We start from the raw sequence: 25,829 nt of genomic DNA, 5'->3' as shown, positions 1-25,829 counted from the left end.
ATGGGTAAATTTTGACATTCTAATTATATGGAGTGTTGTGATCTCTAAAAGCAATATATCTCTCCATTTACTTAGTTCCTCTTCAATTTTCTCAGCAGTGTTTTATACATCTGAGTGTGCAGGTCTTTCAGACCATTTGTCAAATTTGCAAGTAAATATTTCATATTTTTGATCATATTATAAATGATATTCTTATTTCAATGTCTGATTGTTCATTGCTAATATATAGAAATTCAGGGGTTTTTTTACATTTACTTTGTATCCAACAACCATATTAAATTCATGTAATAGTTCTAGTAATTTTTTTTGCATATTCCATGTGATTTTCTCCATAGATAATTATGTCATCTAAAAAAGACAATTATACTTCTTCCTCTCCAGTTTGCATGCTTTGCTGTTATCTTTTGTGTGTTTTTTTGCACTGACCTGGCTAAAACCTCAATATAATGTTGAATGAAAGTGCTGAGAATAAATAGCTTTGTCTTATTCCTGATCTTAGTGAAAAAGTATTCAGTCCTTTACCATTAAGTATGATGTTAGCTGTAGGTTTTTGGTAAAAAAAAAAAAAAAAACCAAAACAAACCTTTATCAGGCTGAGGAAGTTTCCTTCCATTTCTTCTTTGCGAAGAGTATTTTTATCAGAATGGATAAATATATTTTGTCAAATGATTTTTCTTTATCTATTGATATAATCCTATGATTTTTCTTTATTTAGTTTAATGATGTCATGAATTACATTGATTGATTTTAAAATGCTGCATTTTAAAATGTTTTATTCTTGGGGGATTATCCATTGTATATGGTGTTGGATTCTATTTGCTAAAATTTTGTTTGGAATATTTCCATCTATGTTCAGAATAATACCATATAGCCCTCTTTTTTTGTTTGTTTTGCCTTATGTCCCATTTTGGTATCAAATCAATACTGGCTTCATAGAATTATTTGGGAAGATTCCCTTCCTTGTAAATTTTCTGTAAGAGTTTTTATGAGATTGGTATACTTTTCCTCCCAAATACTTGGTAGAAATCACTAGTGAAGCCATTTAGGCTTCGAGGTTTTTGTTTTGTTTTGTTTCTTGGAGGGGGATAGATTTCATGTTATATTTTCAATTTTGAATAGATACAGAGTTATTCAGTTTTCTATTTTTTCTTGAATAAATTTTGGTAATTGTATTGATGTATTTATCGAAGTGTTTGAATATATCGATATAAAGTTGTTTGTAATATTTCCTTATCATTTTAATAGCTATAGTTCTATAGTGATGTTACCTTGTCATTTCCAGTATTGGTAATTTGTGTCCTTTTAAAAAATTATTATTTTGAGTATAGCTCAAGGTTTACTGATGTTATTGATCTTCTCAAAGAACCACCTTTGGGTTTCATTACTTTTTGTCTATTGCTTTTCTTTTCACTTTTTCATTGATTTGCACTGTGATTTCTTTTGTATCGTTTACTTTGAGTTTATTTTGCTCTTCTTTTACTACTTTTCTATAGAAGATGGTAAAGTCTTACTTTTTCTTCTGAGACTCCAATAACACAAAAATTATATCCTTTGTTATTGTCCCACATGGCCCTGTTTATCTTTTCACTCTATTTGCACAGGACTTCTATTTCTGGAAAATATAGAGTAGATACACTTTTCCCTATTCCTCCCATTAAGGACCACTATAAGCTTTGGACATAATATAAACAAATATGAGAATAATCTGAAAGGTAGGGGAAGAGACTGACCACTTTAGGTCCCATACAACAAAATGGCCAGCACGGCAGTGAGTATCCTGGCTTTTCCTTTTGCTTTATATATCCCAAATTAGGAAACAATAACGGTTTATTTGGATCATAGAAAGCAATAGGAATCTCTTCACCCAAATTGTTACATTTTTCTGGCATGAAATTTGGAATTCAGTAGCACATCATTAAGGTGGTGTTGTAGGAGGCCTAATGGAGAGTTGTGACTTCCATTACCACTCATCAGTGAAGAAACAACATGTCCATTCCTACCCCTTGCCTGTATAAGACACATAGGGGGCAATAATGAGGTACTCCTCCCCCTTTCAGCCAAAATGGTGTCGTGGCGATCAGTGGCGATCCTGTACACCTACCCTCACCCAGCAGTTATAAGAAACTCCCATCCCCTCCATGCTAACAGGCAGGATGCCAACATAGGCCAAATGGAAAAATTACAACTTCACCCAACTAGCAGCATAATGAGGTGATGTCACAGTTTACCCAATGGAGCAGTGTCAGAGGAGCCCTGAGAAAATGCAAAGCTGATAAGATCCACAGTCATAGAACATAATACCACATAGTCTAGCTTTTAATAAAAAAAGAGTCACTTCTCATGAAAAGGATCAAGAATTTATCAAACTGAATGAAAAAAGACAATAAACAGATATAAACGCTGGAATGACATAGATTTTAGAATTATCGGAGAGGGATTTTAAAGCAGCAGCCATAAAATGCTTCAATAAACATTTATAAACATCCTTGAAACATATGAAAAAAATAGAAAGCCTCAGCAAAACTTGAAAGTCTCAGCAAAGAAGGGCACCTAGGTGGGTGAGTCAATTCACTGTCTGACTCTGGCTTTCAGCTTAGGCTGTGATCTCATGGTTCATGAGATTGAGCCTCACATCAGGCTCTGCACTGAGCCTTCTTGGGATTCTCTCTCCCTCTCTCTTTCCTCTCTCAAAAATAAATAAACTTCAAAAAAATAGTAAAAAAAAAGTCTCAGCAGAGGTATACAAGATATGAAGATTAATCAAATGGAAATTTTAGAACTAGAATATACAGTTGAAAATTCCATGGATGAACTTAAAAGCAGACTAGAGAAAACAGATGGAAGAATTAATGAACTTGAAGAAACAATAGAATTACTCCATCAGAGCAAGAGAGAAAATAGACTGTATCTGATATTTTTTAAATTTACATTTAAGTCTGTTTTCTTCCAGCCTAGCTTATACTTTAGTTTCTTAACATTAAAGCATTTGATATTGTTATCTTGGCTGCAAATTCTCTTTTCTCTTTAAAATGTCATAGGTATTATAGACGAAATGTTCTTATATGGTGAAGACTTTGCAAGGTACTCAACTTTCATATGACCCAGTCTCTTCATATATAAAAGTCTAGCAAAGTGAGAGACATATTGGTCATTTAATAAATCTCAGATCCATTTTTTTGTTTTATAAAAAAAAAGAGAAGAAAAGGAAAATGTGTTAAACTTAAAGAGCTACAGTAGCTTCTTGCAAAACACATTAGAAACTAGGTTAAGAAAAAATGTTTGATAAGGGATCTATTTGCTTAGTTTTTCTCTCTTTGAACATGAAATAATACTTTATAATAAAGAATAGGGTCTTCCAAGATTATGTCTGTACACCAGTTTCATGGGACTTGCCAAAGATAAATGGAGCATTTTGTTAGAGCAACTTTCAAATGGGAAACATGTACATTTCTGTAAGTTAACTTGGGGATATAATTTACCATAACTAGAAATATTATGTAATGCATGCCAATATTGTGCTTTCTTCTCATTCAGAAACTAAAAAGATTTCTTATCCCTTGAGTCCAAGGTAATGAGGTGTTGTATTCCTTTGTACTACCCCTAAAAATGTGTGACCTCAGTACTGATCATTTATGTGCCCTTAGCACTCTTATCTCATTTTGTCCTGGACAGAAATGATGGATTGTTTGATTTGGTTCTTTTACTGGCATTTAATCTTTTGCATATGTGAATGATTTACATTACACACAGTCTACATCAAATGCTTTTTTAAGGGGCTTTACATCTTTTTTATATGCTTTGCAAAATTTTTCTTCTGTATTTTTAGCTGAGGAATGATTCTCTCTGAAATGAAAATTTTTTATCTCTGTGTCTGCTTTCCATTCTGTGATTAGCATTCACTCTGTCCATTTCACTGTCGTCTCTCCAACTGGGACAAAATAAATTTAATCTGTAACCTTTAAAAGGACTGTGTCTCATGAAGAATTACAAGCAATCCTCATTTACTGTCTCTGTCTCTATCCTCCACTTTTTCTGTGCATCTACTTTATTTTTCTTTATTCTGCTTTTTCTCTCTGCGTACCTCAACCTTCATTGCTCTGTGTTATCTGTAAAGTTGCCTCTACTAAACTATTAAAGTTACTTCTATTAGAATCACTGCCAATATACAAACAATGACTTTCCAGTCACATCTGGTCACCTGCCATAATATTTTACACTACTAATACCAGACCAGTGTTGAGGAACGAAACTTTTCCTCCTCCCTGTTAGATTCATACAAGGGGGCATGCAAATGAAACTAACAAAATATAGGTTAACAGGAGAAAGGATACACAATCTTTATTAATATTTACATATATGGGAATTCACAGAAAAGAAATGAAACTCAAAGAAGTGGTTAGACTTAGGGCTTATATACTTTTTTAACAAAAGAAAAAGGGGTTGGGCTTCAAAGAAGGATAAATTGTGGTAAGTGACTAGGACATATGTGAGGGAGCAAATAGGAGATAAGGATTATTTTAATAAGTTTTATTTATGCAAACTCATTGTGGTGTTGACTCCCCTGTCTTCCATAAGAGTCACCCTTCTCTCCCTGATACAAGGTGGGGCCCCTTTTTTCAGAAGGAAGCTTATGCCCAACTTTTAGGCAGGTAAGAGGAAGAGCAGAGAATTATTTCTGCATCTTTTAATTTTCAGTTGCCTTCAGCTCAAGAATCCTTATGTGAAAGTGGTGTGTTTTGGGGTGAGATTTTCTGATCCTATCATCAGTCATGACAAAATTCTTAAAATTCCTGTGTGAAATGAAACTTAATAGCTGAGGGACTCTGTTCATTATAGTTTGTGAAAACTATAGTTTGTGAAAACTATAGGACTGTGAAAACCAAGGTGTCCTGATTTCTGCCAGTGAGTGGGAACTATGTTTTTGGTTCAGTTAAACACACATTGAACGTTGGAGACACACAATTGCCTAAGACCTAGGGCCACTGAACTCCAAATTTTGTGCCAGAAAAATGCATATACAATTTGGTTGAGGAAACTCCTATCTCTTTCTGTGATCCAGATTAAATATTATTGTTATTCAGAAAGCAGCAGATTCATAGTCCTGAAATGACCCATTCATTCAAAAACAGTAGAAGACATACAAGATGTTATATCACTGCAAAGTAGTCTACATTCCCTGTTTGTTCCTTCCTGAATTACTTTCCAGGTCTGACAATACTTTAACCTTCCTGTGGCACAAATTATTTTTTTAAGTCCCTCATCTTACTAGTGAGAGGAGCAAAGAATGGCTTAATTGTTATCTGCCTGTGTTTATGATACTTTTAATTTCAAATACAAGATTCTGAAGCACTGCTGATGGTGTGAAAAGGTTTCACACTGTCTTATTAGCAAGATTTCTACCATTTTGTCTTGATTATCCTGGAATATGATCATTTGAACAGAGTGTTCATATAAAGGGAAGTGAATTGATGAAGAAGAATTAGAAAGAAAAAGCACTATTAATAGCTAATCTGAAGTAAAGATCGCTTTAAATTAGCCAAGGTGAACTTAAACTTGGTAATAGACTGTTTAAAAAAAGAAAAGAAAAGAAATATCAAACAATAACCTCAGAAAAATAGTTATTTGAAAAGACAGGTTTTTGATGACAGCTTATGAAAAATTAAATCAAATACTCTACCAGTTCTGTAGGCATTAATGCATTATGAAGGAATCCCTTTTGTTCTGACAGTTGAAGTAGAAAACCATTTCCTTTGTCTTCCCCTTAGTCTCTGCATGGTTGCCTAGAAACCCAGTCTCCTAGAGGCATTTGTCCATCAAAGTGCAGTTAAGGTAGCATATTTGGTTTTCAGATGGAGATAATTAGAAAGATGTGTAGTGAGAGTAAGTTAAACAAAATGAGTTTTTTTGTTTATGTGTAAGTAGAGTCTAAGTAGAGTCTAAAATTACTCATAGTACATAAGTACAAATACAGAAGAATTGAGTAGAATTACAAAGAGAAGAATAAAGCTATAGGGTAATTTCTTTTTTTAAGAGAACAAAAAATATAGGCTTCTCAGTAGTTAAAATTGTTAAAGGAACCATGTGTAGAAGCTCATTATCTGCTCAGTAAAACAATTAGCGATTGACTATGTGCCAAGCACATTCCCTTCAAATGTTCCAAGATTGCCCCAGATTGGTTCAGATTGGCCAACTATATTACGAATCCAGTTGCTTTGTGGGGTCGCAATAAAGATACTCAAAGAGTCTGGACAAATGATGAGTTTGTTTTTCTGTAGATTTTATTGTTTCTGCTGCACTTGCCTTTTGTATAGTTTTATCTTCATTCCAATATTATAGAATTACCAATACAGCACTATGAAAATAAAATTATAACTGCAAATTCTGCTGGCTAGGATTTCAAATAGAAAACAAGCAAATGCCTACAACAGATATTTCACCACATACATGCATAATATTATATTCACTTTATTAATCCCTCATCAGAGTTTTAGACAATAAATAGCATTTCCATAAATAAATAAATAAATAAATAAATAAATAAATAAATAAATAATATAAATAAATAAATTCAGAGAACCAGACAATGGCTGCCTCTGTCAAAACCTGAAAAGACATACTTTCAAGTTGCTCCATTATCCTTGAAAAAAATATCCTGAGAAACAAATAACCTGAGAGGTTAATTGACCTTGGTTTTCTCTTCAGAAAGCAGCGGTTTGCCCACTTCTTCCAACTGCTGTTCTCATGCTTTACTCTTGAGGGCACTTGCTATGATTGGCAACCAAAACCATAAGGAACAAAATACTAAATCTTGTAACTTCATTGAAATTTTGGTTTTTACTTCTAACAAATGGTATGTATTAAGATCTAAGTAGGGCATTAGTAGTGACTAAACACACAAATGAGTCCTGAGGGTTACCTAAAGTCTATCTGTGTAAAGTGTTTTTATGGGACATTTCTTTGAATGGCATCCATGCACAGAAGTATTTTAACTTCTCTTAAAACTCTTTGCATTGAATCTAACTGCATTTATCACAGTATCTCTGACAAGGACTTAACTGTAATGTCTTTAGTAAATGCTGTGGTAAATGAGTTGCTATCATCTTCAGTTCGTTGTTATGTATTAGTAGGGTTAATCACTTGTGGTTTGGTGTTATAATTCATACCAGAAGAAGTACTGTGAACATACAACATGAGTGTACTGTATATGGACTATCACCTGTTATTCACATAGAACTCTTTTATTTTCTAATATTAAGACTTAGCTCCTGCCCATTATGAGATATACTCATCAATGCATAGTGCATAAACACATGCAGTTTGGAAGACATTTTCCCAGTTATAGAGATGGAATTGGTAGATCAAAAGATAATATGCTAGTAATAGTCAAGCAGGATTGTTTACTACATAATGGGAATTTTTAATTATGATTAACACCATGTCTGGCACTTAATGGTAAGGTATTTTAAATAAATGAATGAGTTTAATTTGCGGGGGGGAGAATCTAAAACAAGATGCAAATGAAATAGCCTGTCGAGTAATGGGAAAAACAAAAGTATCATTTGATGTAATAGGATTAAAGAGTTTATAAATATCAAATACTAAATAATATTATTATGATTTATTATTAATTTAGTTTCCTTCAATCCTGGTTTTTGGCCCAAGACACTCATTTAAATTGAACTTTTTTATATAATGGCAGTTGAGTAGGACATACTGATAGTTGGCTTTTTGGGGAGCTGAATTAAATATATTTTACCAAATTGAAAAGACAACAATAAATAATCCACATGTTAATAAGGCCACCAAAATAGAAGGGCTATGGAAACTGGAGATGTATTTCTAAAGATAAAATGTATAAAGCAAGCTACATTGTTTGCACAGCCTAACCAAGGTTACCTTCTTTGGCATTAATTCCTTTGTTCAAATTATTGCTGTACCTTACCTCAGAAACATTAATTTTTTGTTTGTTTTTGTTTTTAATTTATAAGTGAAATTAGCACACTCCATTTGGCTTAATAGGTTATTCATAACTAACTACAAAACAAAACAAAACAAAAACAAACAAAAAACAGAACAACAGAAAAGCATAACAACAGAAAGACAACAACAAAAACAACTCACTTGCAACCTGGATCAAATACCCTCTTTATTTTACTATTCTCAGCAGGGTTGGAATTGCATCCAGCCAAGACTTAGCAGTGCTGAGCTGAAGTGTTTGTTTCTTAAGGTTCAATGAAAATCCTGTGAGGTTCTGACCTTTCCTACAGATAGTCTGTGTTTAGGGCTGTCCAGTGTTTGCTATATGTTCCTCAGGATCCTATTATAAATGGTTGAGTAAATCCCCAAGCCCTCAACTTCATGATATACAAAAGAAAAACATTTTCAAAATAATAAATATTTCCCATAGTAAACATGAAAAAACACACAGTTGAACAAACTAGTCAGGAAAAATAGTTGGATTTATATGATTTTTTTTTTTTGCAAATCTAAATGACTTGAACATTTCTGTTATTGATATTGATGGTCAAGTACAAATGCATACTTGTATTCTTTTCTGTGAACATTCAAAGTGATATAGCAATACTGGAAACTGAATTTCTTTTTTTTTTATTTTAGTGACTTAAATCATTAGATGTTTGGATGGACTATTACTTTGAATATCAGTTGATAAATAATAGGTAAAATTTGCAGTCATGGATCTTACAGCCAGTCAAGCATAGTGGGAAAAGCAGGAGCTCTGGAGTCTGACCTCGACTCTGAAATGAACTGTTAGATGTGTGAGTTTCCTTTCACCCATGTATGTAGCCTTTGTGAGACTCAGGATTTCCATATGTAAAATGTTTATAACAATACCTACCTCATAAAGTTTTCAAAGAAACACATATTTAAATACCTAGCACAAGATAAGGACTCTGAAACTGGAATTTATTTAAATATTAAAATAAAGATGAAAAATCGTAGTGTATATTTTTCTATTATACACAGTTTTTAATTATTATTAACAATATTGTTCTCATGCTTTTATAGTTGTTTTGTTTTAATATAATTTATTTTTATTTACATATTCCTGTGACTATCATGTATAGAATTGCTCAGGCCAAATATGCCTGGGAATACCTATGGCCAAATACAGTTGTCAGTTTTCAGTGCTCACCTAACCTAGGTTCTCTGTAGCAATTAGCACTTGTGACTTTTTTTTTCCTTTTCTTCTAAAATCTGTCTCCTCTTTGGAACTATGTGTCAGATTGTATTTTCCACAGATCGTTGCAACAATAGCTCTCATCCTTCATGCCTTTTTTGAACTATGACTTTATATTTGTCCCATGGAGAGGTGGTGTCTAGGCCCCTACCCTTGTAATGGGGAGGGCTGTTATGATTGTTTTGACCAATAGAGTATAGCAGTAGTATGGTCTGTGATTTATAAGGAGATATAGCTTTCACTTTACCCTATGGAATAAGTGATCTTAAAGCTAGCAGACAAGCTTTATGCCACAACTTACCTAAAACTGCCATGCCATGCAGAAGTTCAAACTAGCCCATGTGGAGAAAACTATGTAGGGAGGACATGGCCATTAGTTGAGAAAAGAGATTCGGCTGACCCCAGCTACTTCAACTCCCAGATGCGTCTGACTACATACAACTCATGAGATATGCTAAAACAGAACCACCAGCTCTTACTTTCCTGAATTTCTGAGCCACAGAAACTGAGGTGGATAAATAATTCTGCTGCTTTAAGCCACTAAGTGTGGGATGATTTCTTATGCAGACATATGTACCCAGAACAGACTATTTGCTGCAGGAGCTCTTGGTGTCCCATGTCTCTGGCATTCCTTCTCCATCACCATCTCAGGCTCCATTTCTTCTTGCTGCCCTTTAAATATGGATTCCCATTATGGTTTTATTCACAGCCTTCCTGTCTCTGCTTTCGACAAACTCTTCTGCAGATATTTTGTTTGCTGTCATGACCACACATATTACCTAAATTTAATGAGTGACACACACAGAGGAGAAAGAGTAGACAGAAAAATATTTGAATAAGTTATGGCAGAAAATTTTCCAATTTTGGTGAAAACTATAAGCCTACAGATCCATGAAGCTCAATAGCATGAAACATGAAGCAAAAGAACGTGAATAAAACTCTACCAAATTATGTGAGTTAAATGGGTAGAATCAGTAGTTAAAAGATAATCTTAAAAGTCACAGACAAGGGGCGCCTGGGTGACTTAGTCTGTTAAGTGTCCCACTTCAGCTCAGGTCATGATCTCAATGGTTCATGGGTTTGAGCTCCGCCTTGGACTCCATGCTTCCAGCTCTGAGCCTGAAGCCTGCTTCGGATTCTGTTTCTCCCTCCCTCTCTCTCCCTCCCTTCCCTGCCCCCCCCCCCCATCCCTGCTGTCTCTCTCTCAAAAATAAATAAAGATTAAAAAAAAGTCACAGGCAAAAGACACTTTAGATACAGAGGACCAAAAATAAGTGTGATAGCAGATTTCTCACTGGAACAATGCAAACGAGAGGTAGAACACCATAGTTAAAGTATGGAAAGAAAACAACCTGTCAATGTAAATTATCCTCCCAGTGACAGTGTCTTTTAAAACTGATGGCAAATTAAGGTTTTGCTTAAAAAAATTAAGAAGCTGAAAGGATTGATTACTTAGCAGACATGCACTACAAGAAATGTTAAAGGAAATCCTTCAGGCCAACTAAAATTATTTCAGATTGAAATCTGAATCTAACAAAGGACTGAAGTGACTAATTATAAGATAATATTTTTCAAATCTCTTTGAAAGGTAATTGTTTAAAGTATAAATGATAACAATGCATTGTGAAGTTTATAGCATGTTTGAAGTAAAGTATGACAAATGTAACACAAATAGTGGAAGTTTCTCCAGTATAATGTATGCTCTTACAATATATGTGAAGTTGTACAATATCTCATGAAGATAGAATATGACAAGTTAGAGATGCATACTATAAGCTCTAAAGCAAGCTAAAGTGACTATAATGATAGCTGCCAAAATATATATATTTTTAAACGCTTATTCGCTTATTTTGAGAGAAAGAGAAAATGTGAGTGAAAGGGGGGCAGAGAGAGCGAGAGGAAGAGAGAGAATCCCAAGCAGACTCTGTGCTGTCAGTGTGGATCCTGACATAGGGCTCAGTCTCACCAACTATGGGATCATGACCTGAGCCAAAATCAAGAGTCCAATGCTTAACAGACTGAGCCACCCAGGCACACCTCTGCCAAAGCAAAGCTTCAAAATACATAAAGCAAACACTAAAAGAACTGAAAGGAGAAAAATACAAATCCACAAATATGGTCCAGGATTTCAACACTTATCTCTTAATAGTGTAAAGAACGTTAATAATGGTATAGAAGACTTGAACAACTGTATCAAACACTTTACATAATTGAAAATAAATAAATAAATGTACAAATAAATAAATAAATAAAACCCCCAAGTAACATAATCATAAAAATAAAACATTTTACCTAATTGATACTTATGTAGTATACCTACCAGCAATACCAAGATATAAATTATTTCTAGGTATAAATGGAGGCGTTATCATGACAGACCACTTATGGGCCATAAAAATTCTTAATAAATTTAAAAGCATTCAAGTCAAAGAAGTGTGTTTTCAGAATCCTATCATGGGGATTCTGAATACAGTGAAATTAAATTAGATGTAAATATCAGCAAGCTATTTAGAAAAACCTCAAATATTTGAAACCTAAATAACGTATTTCAGGAATAAGTAATAGTCATCTATGAAAAAAACACCTACAACTAACAGCATATATATTATGAAAGACTGGTTGCTTTGTTACTAAGATCAAGAATAAGGCACAGATGCCTGGTCTCACCATGCCTAATCAATACGGTACAAGAAGTTCTAGACAGTGTAATCTGGATCGACACAAAAGACTGAAAAGCCCAAGAAATGGTAACTACATTAGGCAAGGTAAAAAAAAATATCCAGTTTTCACAGAATTAAAACTGTACATTTGCACATGACATTTCTATGTAGAAACTCCTGTAGAATCTACAGAAAGCTACTAGAACTGGTAAGTGTGTTTAGCAAGTTTGTAAGATACAAGAGTGATCTATATAACCAATTATCTTTTATATACGAGGAACAAAAGACCAGGAAATGAAAACTTGAAAACAATATTATATAAAATAGCTGAAAATATGAAGTAATTAAAGGTAACCTCACAAAACATGTTAAATATTTGTACACTTAAAAAATTGTTGCTGAGGGGCGCCTGGGTGGCGCAGTCGGTTAAGCGTCCGACTTCAGCCAGGTCACGATCTCGCGGTCCGGGAGTTCGAGCCCCGCGTCGGGCTCTGGGCTGATGGCTCAGAGCCTGGGGCCTGTTTCCGATTCTGTGTCTCCCTCTCTCTCTGCCCCACCCCGTTCATGCTCTGTCTCTCTCTGTCCCAAAAATAAATAAACGTTGAAAAAAAAATTTAAAAAAAATTGTTGCTGAGAGAAATTAAAGAGAACTGAGTAGATGGAGAGATATACAGTGTTCATGATTCAGAAGACACAATATTGTAAAAATGTCAGTTCTCCCCAGGTTTATCTATAGATACAATACAATACAATCCTAATCAAAATCTCAGCAGGCTTTTTAAAAAGAAATTCAGAAGCTTCTTCTAAAATATATATGGAAATGCAAAGGGCCTAGAATAAACAAAACCATTTTGAGAAGAATAAAGTTGGATGACTTATACTATCAGACTTCAAGCCTCATTATAAAGCTAGAGGAATCAAGAGAAATATGGTATTGTCATCAAAATAGATCATTAGAACAGAATATGCAGTTCAGGATATACCCAAAACTGAATGGTCGATATTTTTTTTAATCATGTCTAGGCAATTCAGTGTAGAAAGGATTGCCTTTTCAATAAATAATGCTGTAATAAATGATATCCATATGCAAAAAAAAAATTTTAAACACACAGAACTTCAACCTATACCTCTTACTGTATATAAAAAATATTTAAAAAAAGATTGTAGACCTAAAAATAAAACCTCTAGAAACTATAAAACTTCTAGAATAAAACATGGGAGAAAAATCTATGTGAAATTAAATTAGGGAAACATTCTGTGATGACACAAAAAGCATGTGTCACACACACACAAATAATAAATCTGACATTATCATTAAAATTTCTATCCTATAAAACATACTATTAAGAGAATGAGAATACAACCCACAGAATGGGAGAAAATATTTGCCAATTGTATAGTCATGAGTGACTTGCATCAGAATAAAGAGCTCTCAAAATTCAACAATTAAGGAAAAAATAGAAATACAGTCAAGTGGTTAGGACAGACTCTTTGCCAAAGAACATAAAAAGATGTAAAGTAAGCACCTGAATCAGTTGTTAGGAAAATGCCACTTAAAGCCACAGTGAGATGCTGCTACATTTGACTTGAAATTAAAAACAAACAAACAAACAAACATCAAGTGTTGGCAAGGACATAAAGGAAATGGGACAATCAGACAGTTCTGATGAGACTATTATATGTTACAAGTATTTCAGAAAAAAACAATTCATTAGTTTCTTTAAAAGTTAAATGTAAACCTCTTATCACACAGCTGTTCCACTCCTAGATATTTACAAGTCTATGTCAGTACAAAGAATTGTGTATAAATGGCCATAGCAATTTATTTGCAATAGCCAAATATGGAAAATGACCAAAATGTTCATCAACAAATGAACAAATAGTGATATATCCATACAATGGAATACTATTCAGCAATAAAAAGAATGAATGACTGATACACAGTAACATGGATAAATCCCAAAAATAATGACCCTGAGTGAAACAAGCCAGGCAAAAATTGAGTACATATTGCATGATTTCATGTGTACATCATTCCAGAATATTCAAATCAATCTATAATGACAGAAAACAGATTAGTGATTGCCTGGAGAAATGGATATAGAAGGATTGAAAGAGGGTTACAGAAGACCACAAGTAAATTTTGGGGAGTGATAGGTATGTTCATTATCTTGAGTATGATGATGATTTCACACTTTGCATACATTCACCAAACTTACCAAATTGTATGTTTTATGCATGAGCAGTATTTATGTCAATTATACCTCACCAAATCTGTTTTAAAAAGAAAAGCAAAAAAGTTCTTAAAGAATCACATTCTGATATGACATTTAAATAATTCTTTTAGCAGGATAATTTCTGTGCCCCTCAGTTTCTTTTGTAAATTTGGGTAATTATAGTGTCAATTATATAATTCATTGTTTTGGGATGTTTTAATATTTATTAAATAAGTTAATCTCTGTAAACCTCTGAGGGCTCCTAGAACATAAGAATTAGTTACTAGCCATGCTTAAAATGTCAGAAGGGGCAATAAGTTCCTCACTGGGTCTCACGGACAATGTCTTTCCTCATTTAATGAAAGTCTGTTGCTTTCTCCAGTGCCATGGAATAAGGGAAAGGGATCCAGTCTTGGGGTCTTTATCTGTCATAGCTACATTCTTTCAATTTAAAATTTTATTTAGAAAAACTAAATATAAATAAATAAGTAAATAAATAAATAAATAAATAAATAAATAGTAAAAGGGGCACCTGCATGGTTCAGTCTGTTAAGCATCCAACTCTTAATCGCAGCTCAGGTCTTGATCTCAGTCATGAGTTTAAGCCCCATGTTGAGCACTGGGGCTTACATAAAAAAGCCTACATAAAAAAATAAAAATTGAAATAAAACAGTAGAAATTTATTTAGAATTACAATATTATTTAGATTTTACCTCAGAAGAATAGAATGCAAAAGACAGGTTGTATAATCATTTTAAAAAAAAATTTTTTTTTTTTGAGAGAGACAGAGAGACACAGCATGAATGGGGGAGGGGCAGAGAGAGAGGGAGACACAGAATCCAAAGCAGGCTCCAGGCTCCAAGCTGTCAGCAGAGAGCCCGACGTGCTGCTTGAACCCACAAACCGCGAGATCACGATGCCAGCCAAAATCGGATTCTCAACTGACTGAGCCATCCAGTCACCCCTACTCATTTTAAATATATTTTCCATAGGGGTACCTGGGTGGCTCAGTCGGTTGAGTATCCAATGGTCTTGGCTCAGGTCATGATCTCATAGTTCGTGAGTTCAACCCCTGCATTGGGCTCTGCACTGACAATTTCCTCTCTCTCTGACCCTCCCCAACTTGTTCTCCATCTCTCTCTCTCTCTCTCTCAAAATAAATAATATTTTAAAAAAAAGACTTTAAATATATTTTCCATATTTTCTCGCTTTCTATTTAGATTTTGTGCCACCATTATACTTTTTACCTCAACAGAATGTCTCCTCTATATCCCTACACATAATAGATCCAGCGTTTTTTCCATTGCTGGTTATTACTCAGCAATTTTACTGTTGTTAAGAATCTTTCATTCTGGAATTCCTTCTACTCCTACCATCTCCTAAGTACCATAAGTTAAGTTTATAAATGTAAATTTCCATGGAGTGAGTACATCTTACGAAACAGAAAATACCACAAAAGAACTGGAGACATGCTTCACCCCAATCTCCAATTGCTGGCAATAACTAGAATCCTTTCATACCACACAAAGCTCTTTATTAACAGTATCACCGGGCTGAGATGCCATAACTGAGAGACCAACCTAAGTATGCTTGGTTTTTTATTTAGTCGGACTGGAAGCAGCTGCATTTCTGTTTGAATTGCTCCCTGAGCTCTCCTGCAAATATATAAAAGGATGTTATAAATAAGTTAGGAGTTGATGATTCTCATTTGTCAGTGAGGGCAGCCTAAGTGAAAGCTGCAGCAGGCAAGAATGGAGGCAAAATACTCGGAAATCCTTCATAATGGTAGAATGAGTTAATCATTCAGAGAATGAGAATACTCAGGGAACCTGAGGAAATACTTAAGGCTAAGAATAATACCTTTTCTTTGGGAGAGATGGAAAAGAGATACATCTTTTCTAAGATTAGGTGCAAGGTTTTATAACTTGAATCTCCAGGATTACTAAATCAATTTTAACACCAACTGACACTTAAAGCCTACAAGTATGTGCATCTGTGAACATGCATGTGTGTGCCCAAGTGGGTTGTATGAGAGGAATAAAGAATATGCATACAGTCGGTTAAGCGTCTTTGGCTCAGTTCATGATCTCACTGTTTGTGAATTTGAGCCCCGCGTCAGGCTCTTTGCTATGAGCACAGAGCCTGCTTCAGGTCCTCTGTCCCCCGTCTCATTGCCCCTCTCCCTCTCTCAAAAATAAATAAACATAAAAAAAAAAAAAGGATATGCGTAGAAGGCAAGATTTTACCAGCTAGCCCTTACTTACCTACCCTTCCAGAACATGGTTCACTCTTCCCACACCCTGCACCCCTCAGTAAGCCCTTCAGTTTCAGCAAAACCAACTACTTTCTATTTCCTGACCATGAACCTTAACATCCATCTTGTTCTCATGCATGTGAATTCATATTCCTTCTTTCTGAATTTCCATTCTTTATTTAATCATCAGTTCCAGTGTTGAATTATTTGAGACATCTCCAGTCTTCATAAGCTGAAATGGGAACTTCCTCCTCTTTGTTCCCTTGATAGCACTTGATGCATGCTTCTGTTGTGGCCAGCTGTTCATCAAAATCACTGGGGTTGGCTCTTTCCAGAAGGAAGCTTTTGAAGACACAGGTCACATTTTATTTTCTTTTGTATCATTGGTGCTCAGCCAGTATTTGGCATTGTGGTTGGTATTCTTTATAGGCCTATGGATGAATGACTAGATAAATAAATGAACAACCCTGGGACCTCAAGAGGAAGAAAACAAGAACAATGCTCTAGGGGGTTTTAATGATCTGGTGCTGGCAGTGGTGACATCATGCTGGTGTCTGGCAGCTACTATAGCCCTTGCTGCCAGGACTCCTTGGGTCCCTTGGCCAATCCTGAGTTATGGGGGAGTATGGCTGGGTAATCATTTGCAAATGCTAAAAAGAAACACTTGATGCAGGGAAGAATCAGCAGCAAGGACTGAGCTGGAATAAGATGATTTCCATGGTCAAAGTGACCTAAAATCAGAGAGATGAAATAAGACAATGAAAAATTCAAGGGGAAAAATATAAAAAAGATTTTCATGAAAAAGACTGCAACAAAAAACAAAGATTTCACTAATTTGGAAAACCCAGGAGACAATATATATAAGGGAAGTTACCATGTTCAACTTTTTTTAAGGAAAATAAACTATTAGAATAATCCTTTTGTGAAATTTACAAGAGAGAGAATTGATCCATCCAGATTTAAAGAAAAAAAAAGTCTTCTTTATGCTGTCAGAGTCCAGAAAATAGCCTAAGTTATTTTGAAAAATAAAAGTTTCTCTGAAAATATATGAACATCATGGAATTGTTCTTATCTGGTAGGTGTGATCACGTTTCCATTATCTATCGCTATATAGCAAGCTATCCCAAATTTCCATAATTTAGTGCTTTACAAAACAACGATTATTTTATTATTATTTCTTCTGGAATTTGACTAGACTCAGGCTGTTGTCAGTTGGGTCTTTAATGTGGTTTCAGTCCGAGGGTGGACTGGGCCAGCAATCTTCTAAGGCACGCTCAGTCAAACCTAGTACGTGGGGGTGGGAAGGCACAAATAGCTGAGGGCTGGAACAGCCTGGGCCCTCCCAAATTTCTCTTTTCCTCTGTAGCGTTTCCACCTGGCTTCTCCAGCATGGTGACTTCAGGTGATATTCTTACCTGGTGGCTCAAAAAGCTCCAAAGTTGTGTATCCCCAGAGAGGTGGTAGCTCATTTCCTTTATGAATTCACAAACCACGCAATGTCCCTTCCACCACATCTTCCACCACATCTGTTTATCAAAACTGTTACAATGACTCTCCTGGGTTCGACATAGACTTCACCTGCTCATGTTTAGATGTTTTAAACCATCATACACATTTTCAAGTACAGATTAAAACACACACACACACACACACACACACACACACACACACACACATACAGCCAATTCCTTACAAGCTTTCAATTACTTGGGTGTCATGAATTTTCGGTATGATTCAGACATGCTTTTAAAACTGCTCATGTCTTGCTAATATGCATGACCTCCATAGACATTTAAATGGAACTTTATCGAGTGAAAATGGTAATAAATTAATATGAGATAATAACTTCTTCATTGCCTATTTTTAGAGAGACTAATTCCTAGAGAGATTTTATAAAGTACGTATGATTGCCACAGGATTAAGAAACTCGTTCTGATAGTCTATCACAGGCAAAGGTTGCTTGGGAAACAGTAACTGCCAACTGTTATGCATCCAGGGGCTTGTTTGATGAGAAACCTGATTTTTCTCAGTCCCTGTTCTCTATTTACACACTGCAATATCTCTGGCCAGATTCCCACATGTAGATTTTCTATTTATGCCTTACTTTTGACTCTCTTCAGAAAAATGACTAAAGCTGCTATCACGTCACAGCAAATCAAAATAAATTCCTGAAAGCTAAAGCAGTCACCAGGATTACTTTATTTAAAAACATTTTTGGGCACCTCGGTGGCTCAGTCAATTGAGCGTCCGACTTTGGCTCAGGTCATGATCTCACATTCATGGGTTCCAGCCCCACACTGAGCTCTGTGCTGACAGCTCAAAGTCTGGAGCCTGCTTTGGATTCTGTGTCTCCCTCTTTCTGTGCCCCTCTCCTGCTCGTGCTCTGTCTCTCAAAAAATAAAATGAAACATTAAAAAAATTTAAATAAATTTTTAAATAACTCACTATTCATTGTTACCACTACAGATACCCTAAGACAGTTCTTATTTTTTTCCATTATTGTCCCCTAAGTTCTCCCCCTCCACATGAAGTTCAATACCAGAGATATACTATATATCTGTCTATATTATATGTATAGGTGTGCTTTAGACATAAAAACAATACTTTTTCATGCCTCAAGACCTAATTTTTTCTCCTTGAGAGTGATATCACCTCTATTGAAATGCATGCCCTATAGATATATTTTTAATCTAATTATTTAATTAAAATAGCAAATCAGAAACACCACTCCCATCTGAGAAATGCACATTTAAATACTGATACTTTCAAAGTATTTGTGTCTAACACATCTATATAATTGTGTTCATGTATCTAAATATCTGTGCATAATGCCCAGAGATATTCCTACTACCAACCAAAAAAAAAAAAAAAGAAAAATAAGCCCAGAAGGATAAGTGATCGATTTCTGTAGTTCAGACACAATGTCAGAATCAATGTTCAGAAAAAGGACTTTGAGAAATATGGGAAATAAATGCCATTAGAACACACAAGCTTCTTGAAACGCCCTTCCTAACCTGAATAGTGATCTTTGTGAAAAGCAAATTTCAAAAAGGCGATCTAGTAGGCTTTTCAACTTTGTACATGTCTTGAACATCTAAACAGTGTATTTAGTGCCTTGTTTCAGATCCAGCCATGCTATAGTCATGTGGAGCCGCATTCCACATCACACGGTCAAAGATTTGCTGAGTCAGAATGTTTATCATGTACCATTAGCAATGAAGAAGAGTTTAATCTAGACTTTGCCTCTCACCCTAGGAATGTGAGTTCTGGCCTGTGATTGTCAAACCATGTATGTGTCATGTCTTCTGTCCCATTGTTAGGGTGTTCAGATGTGTGTTATAGCATAGATCCTCAGTGTATAAATACATGCACTTCCAATCTTAGATTGTGCTGAGCATGGTTGGAGGGCTGTATTTAAGATTATAAGGTTTGAGTGAGCCACTGAATAGAGGAAGACACGTTTGGATTAAAACAACAGCAAAATGAACTGAATCTGCTTCCAGCCCCTGTTGCCACCACTGGAAGAGTCAGGGGTCTATGTGAGGGAAACATGGATTTATCTGCCCAGACTAGACTTCATAGTCACCCCTCTGAGAGATCTTTCCTGAACCCTTTCTCTGTCATCCCAACAACCAGCCACTCGTTTCTCTGTGTCTCAAAGGCACCAGTGTGCTCTGTGCCTGCAGCTGCCGTTGGAACTATCTTCCTTGTAGGTTTGCCTTCCTGGCACCCATCTATACACTAATGAAGGTGGGAGCCCCTAAATACTCTGGGCATCTCAGTTATCTTTGTGTCCCCAGTTGGCAGCAGAGTGATGCACTTGTAAAATATATCTGAAGAAAGGAAGGTGTACTGGCAGGTTACTCTAAATTAGCTTCACAGATTTTCCTCAGAGCAAACCTGGTATGGCCTCAATGTCAGCTCCTAGCACTGACCATTCTCACTCAGAAGACACAAGCCCTGAAATTAGGTGGTAGAATCATTAGTCTGGGCTGGGCCACGTTTCCTTGCTTGTTAGAACAAAAGCATAATTATATGCCATAACTCCACTCTCCCCATCTTTGTCACACAGAAGACTCTAGAGAAAAGAAAGCTGACAGAATGTCTGTCAAAGGGGAGAGAATTTGTATTTAGTTAAGTCCCGATTGTATTTTTAAGGCTGCGTTAATACCTTTGGAGGGGCAGTCCTCCTCAGCTACAGGACAGAACTTGTCTCGTTTTCTATCACCAGCCCTATGACTTCATATAGAATTCCAGAATTCTGATAAACTGTCATGTGGAAAAATGATAAAGTGATTTATGCTCAATTTTGCTAGAAGGGAGAAATGCAAGGGCTGTCAGTCTGGGTCTTGAGAACAAATGAGTTACAGTTCATGAGGCAGCTCAATAAGGCTATCATTTCCCATCAGTTCCCATCACTGACAGCCAAGATTTACTAGTGAGAGAATGGGAAGGGGGCTGAGATTTGGTGCCAGGTGAATCAGCACTATTATTCCATCAGCCAGGCTCATATAGACAAGAGGCTACCATGAATATTTGATGGTAGCATTTTCCCAGAAATGTTTGTGAAACGTAGCATTACTTTTCTCCCATTTGCTGGGAACCTCTTCACTCTATCCACATGCGTGTGCATCTCTTTGAAAAATGACCACTTGTAAACCACAAAGGCATTTGGGATTGTTTGTTTTTGCCGCTCCGGCTGGGGGCGTGTTCTTCTTGGCAGTCTGCGCATGCGATACGCTAATTCATTGTCCCCCGTCCTCATAGGATGAAGTGAAAAATCCCTCGTCTACCGAGACGCTATATACATTTCATCTGTCATTATCCATCTGACACAGTGGCAGTGAGCGGACAGCCTTCAAGCCCCCTATGTGCTCAGAGAAAACAGACTTTGATCTATGGCATTTGCTGTGTTCTCTAGGAAAACAAAAGGAGGTGGTTGGGGTGGGGGGGGGGGGAGTTAGATTAGGCCTAAAAATAGTTTGTGTTTTATTTTCTTTGAATTAGAAATATATAACTTTGTACATTCTGAATGATTACAGGGCTCTTTTTCTTGAGACATTTGTTTTCAGAGGGTGCGGGGGGGGGGGGGAGGCTTACCTCAGGAAATTTCATATGGGTCTGGTTATTTTTAGAAGGAAAACCAGTTAATCTTTGTCCTCAAGTGCTAGGGAAATGTGTTTCTAAAATCTCTAGGGGGAAGGTTAGTGTTTATTTTGTATTTCAAAATCATCACTAGATGATTTCAACGTTTATTTATTTTTGGGACAGAGAGAAACAGAGCATGAACGGGTAGGGGCAGAGAGAGAGGGAGACACAGAATCAGAAACGGGCTCTAGGCTCTGAGCCATCAGCCCAGAGCCTGACGCAGGGCTCGAACTCACGGACCGCGAGATTGTGACCTGGCTGAAGTCGGACGCTTAACCGACTGCGCCACCCAGGCGCCCCATCACTAGATGATTTCAAATCAGCCTTATCTATTTCATCATTTCCTCAATTGTAATCTTTAGTGTAGTAATTCAAAAAGAGAATAATGGGTGTTTTGTGAGCATATGGAAAATTTAGGGCATACGAACAAGGGGGAAGTTTTTGAACTGCTGGGTATTTTGTTTGCCTTTCTACAGGTACTATGTAGGCATATCCCTTCATTGAATTATGAACTTTAAATTCTCTTAAATTTTCTGAACATTCAGTCTAGTGAAATATGGAACAAAAATATATTCCTCTATATGATTACAATGCTGGTTGCTGAGCATCAGTCATTCCTGCACTGAGTTCCTTAATCAGTTAGCCCTGTGGGTTTGAGGCTGCCTGAGCCAGGTGTTTACGTGGGGCAATAGTGTGAGTCTGTAAGATAGCGCGTAACGTCAAGTATATGAAGAAAGGTGGGCAGAAAATTAGAAGCTAAGGAGATAAAATTTTCGAGTTTAAAATTTTTTGTTCAGTCATTCAGCTAATATTCCCTACAGGCATTGTCCTTGCTAGTCTGAATAGAGTTTCCAGTTCTCTTTAGCTTATACATTGATCAGAAGAGAGAGAAATGAAAACAAAGTATTGAGAAAAGTTTCAGAAAGTCAAAAGTATTTTGAGGGAACTAATGAAAGTGAGGTAAAAAAGAGTGGCTATTTATTGAATTTAGCTTGAGTCAAGGACATTTCCCTGAGACAATGATTTTTAAACTAAAATCCAAATGACTGGAAGGAGTATGGCATCCAAAGGTCTCAAGGAGGAGCATTCCCAAAAGAGGAATTGCCTAGTACAGTAGCCCTAGGATAGGAACTGATTAGCATGTTTGAGAAATCAAAAGAAAGCCAGGGGTCAGACCAAAGAGGTCTTGGTAAGCCATTAAGCTGTTCTACAGTAAAAGCCCTCAAGTTCTCTCTCTGGATCCAGGGAGTCAGATACACTTAATAAAGTTCTTTTAAAAAAGGAAAAGGAATGTTCTGTTGAGTATTCTGAAAAACCATTATTGCTGATGTTTAAATGAGTGTTTATAATGTGCCAAACATGGTTCTAAGTGTTTTATATATATTAAATCTTCTACTCCTCATCATAGCCCTGTGATGTCAGTGTTTTTATTAACCCTCTTATTGTGCAGGAAGAAACAGAATCATGGAGAATTTAAATGCACTTCCCACAGACTCACAGCAAGTGGCTGAACTGGGATTTGACCCAGGTTGTTTGGTTCCAGAGCCCATGTCTTTATTGGGAGACTTGTCACAAACTTAGAAGTCTTTCCAGGATATTTTTTTCTGAATGGTGTGTGAATGTACAACTTATGCCATGGAGTCAAACAGTAACAAAATGTCATGTTTTTCTGAAATGGTTCTCCATAGGCTTGGTGAATCCTTTATGTTAAAAAGTTTCAAGGTCAAAGATTCTTTTTAGTCCATAGAAACCCAGTATCGTTTGGTTGCTGGAAATGTAGTCTTCAGAAATAAAAAATCTAAAAGAAAAATACTAGATTAAATGTAAGTATTTTCTTCATAATTCATGAATGCAAATCCCCAATGTAAAGTTATCTGTGAAAGAAATACTTGATTTTATTGCTTTTTAATTTTTTTTTAACGTTTATTTATTTTTGAGACAGAGAGAGACAGAGCATGAACGGGGGAGGGGCAGAGAGAGAGGGAGACACAGAATTGGAAGCAGGCTCCAGGCTCTGAGCCATCAGCCCAGAGCCTGACGCGGGGTTCAAACTCACGGACTGTGAGACTGTGACCTGAGCTGAAGTCGGACGCTTAACCAACTGAGCCACCCAGGCACCCCGATTTTATTGCTTTTTAAACTTAAGCTAACCACAACATCAAGTCAAATGATAGGCAATTTTTATTTTGGATCCATGTATTTTTTTTTCTTTCTGTGTTATCAACAACTAAAATATTGTATTTTAAGTGATTTTAAGTGATTCCAGTTGGTACATTGAAGGAAATTCTATGCTGAATGTTGCGTGGCTTGGTTGCCTATATACTTTTATTCCATGACAAAATTTCATTTATTAAGAAAAAAAACCCTATACAGTATCAATTATCAATGCTTCGGTTCCATAAGATCAGTTCAGATGCTTTTCTTAGCCCCTTCTTCTAAAGCTCAAGAAACACCAGAAATGAGGATTTTTTCAATTAAAAACAGTCTTCAAAATGACAAATGCTTATTTTTATACCATTACAATGTCATAAAATACAGTATGCTTTTTTACTCATTAAATTCAGTGCTGATCTAATTCCAAATAGTCAATATGTGGGAATAAAAGTGGTTTTAGGATTGTGTCCATTCGTGTAAACATATGACTGCTTTTAAGAAGACATAGAAACAAAGCTAAATAAAACTTTCATCCCCAGAGTTAGAATTCAGTACAAATGAGATTCCTCTTCTTTCTCCCACAGCCCACTCCCATCTTCCTTCAGGATATTTCCGGAACCCACCTCTCCCACCTCCAATGGCACCTCCTTATCTCCTTCCTGGTCTATCATTGGCCATCTGTTTCTGTTCTCAATGCAGTGGCCAGAGTGATCCTTATCATTATAAATCATATCATGTCATTCTTCTGCTGAACTCCTCAAATGGTTTTCATCTCTCTCAAGGGAAAGTCTACAATGGCTGTAATGTCTCTATGATCTGCCATGGCTCCCCATCCCTTTTGCTATCACTGTATCTCCTTATTCTCTTCCCTCTCACCCTGCTTTAGCAACACCAGCCTCCAACACTCTAGGCACACCCTGTCTCAGGGCTTTTCCATTTAATATTTCATCTCCTTCTTCTAGGAAATATGTGTGACTCACTCTAAATCAGATAACTGTCCAGTGACTCTTACCCTAACCACCCATTTTAAAATCGTAGCCCCTCACCCTTACATTCCCAAATTCAGGTTGCTCTGTCATATTTTTTTTTCTTTAGCATTTAACACATTCTGTCATATTATATAGTATACTACATACATACATGATATATTAAGATTACTTACCCTAGAATATGAAATCCAAAAGGCCCCCAGTGGCCTCAGGCTTGGTACAAAATAGGTGTTCAATGAATATTTGTTGAATGCGTAAATCTTTCCTTTTTCTTTTCAAAGATGTTTCAGTTTTATCAAGTGTATAATTATGAGTTTTAACTTTATACATTTTGCCAGTTAATTGATCACAAGCCATTCATGCCTGTGATACTACTTTCCTGGTCTTTCTATTCATTCTCCCCTTCCCTACCCTCCTCCTTGTGTTCCGCTCCTCCCTTCCTTCCTTTCCTGCTCCTCTTTCTTTTAGATCTCCACCTCCTCCTTTTCTCTATCTCATTCAGTAACACGGAGAAAGAGTTAAGAGCTGTGAATTGTAAAGAATGAATCAAAAACTGTGCTTCCTCTCATAGAGCTCAGTCACATCTAAGGAACTTAAAGTGAACTTTGCAGTGCATTGGGTTAAGTGACTAGGACAGGGTGTGTGCCTCCTGCAGAATTGGGGGAGGGGTTACGCAAATGTCCTAGTGTGATGAGCTTTGAACTGGGTTTTAGAGAACAAGTGATTTTTTCCCCAATAGATTAAGGATATGGTAGCTGAATTATAAAGATTATTTGCTGATGTTTAGGTTTTCTTTTTTAATCACAATTACTGGTCCAAAGTAAAGTTCTTATTTTCCTCAGTAGTTATTATTTGTATCATTTTAACTTGCAGCTCATCAGATCTGGAAATACAGGGTGTGTGTGTGTGGCAAGAAGGTCAATTGGCATCACATTTAATGAATACATTTATGCCTGGCCTTCTATATGACTATCCAGTGAGTGAAAATTTTACAGGAATAGCTTTCAATACACATAACTTGTCATTGTTTATATCACTATTATAAAATTTGATACAATTCACATTTTTAGATAGGAAGAAAAAATAGAAGTTGCTAATAAGCATTGAGCTACAATAATTGTCTCAAAATTTCCAAAATTTTTTTTAATTTATTTCTGATTCTGTAATTTTTTTCCCCAAATATTTCACCTGATAAGCACTATGCCCACT

General features: G+C 36.0%; 1 protein-coding gene across 3 annotated transcripts in view; it reads left to right on the top strand.

Moving 5' to 3' along the window:
• The window catches only part of NKAIN2 (sodium/potassium transporting ATPase interacting 2), a 977,009-nt gene that overhangs the window by 582,875 nt on the left and 368,305 nt on the right, over positions 1-25,829 (top strand). The gene's annotated exons all lie outside the window — the stretch shown is intronic.

This window comes from Acinonyx jubatus, chromosome B2 (assembly GCF_027475565.1).
Source record: "Acinonyx jubatus isolate Ajub_Pintada_27869175 chromosome B2, VMU_Ajub_asm_v1.0, whole genome shotgun sequence".
Lineage (NCBI taxonomy): Eukaryota > Metazoa > Chordata > Mammalia > Carnivora > Felidae > Acinonyx > Acinonyx jubatus.
This window is presented reverse-complemented; position numbering and strand designations above follow the sequence as displayed.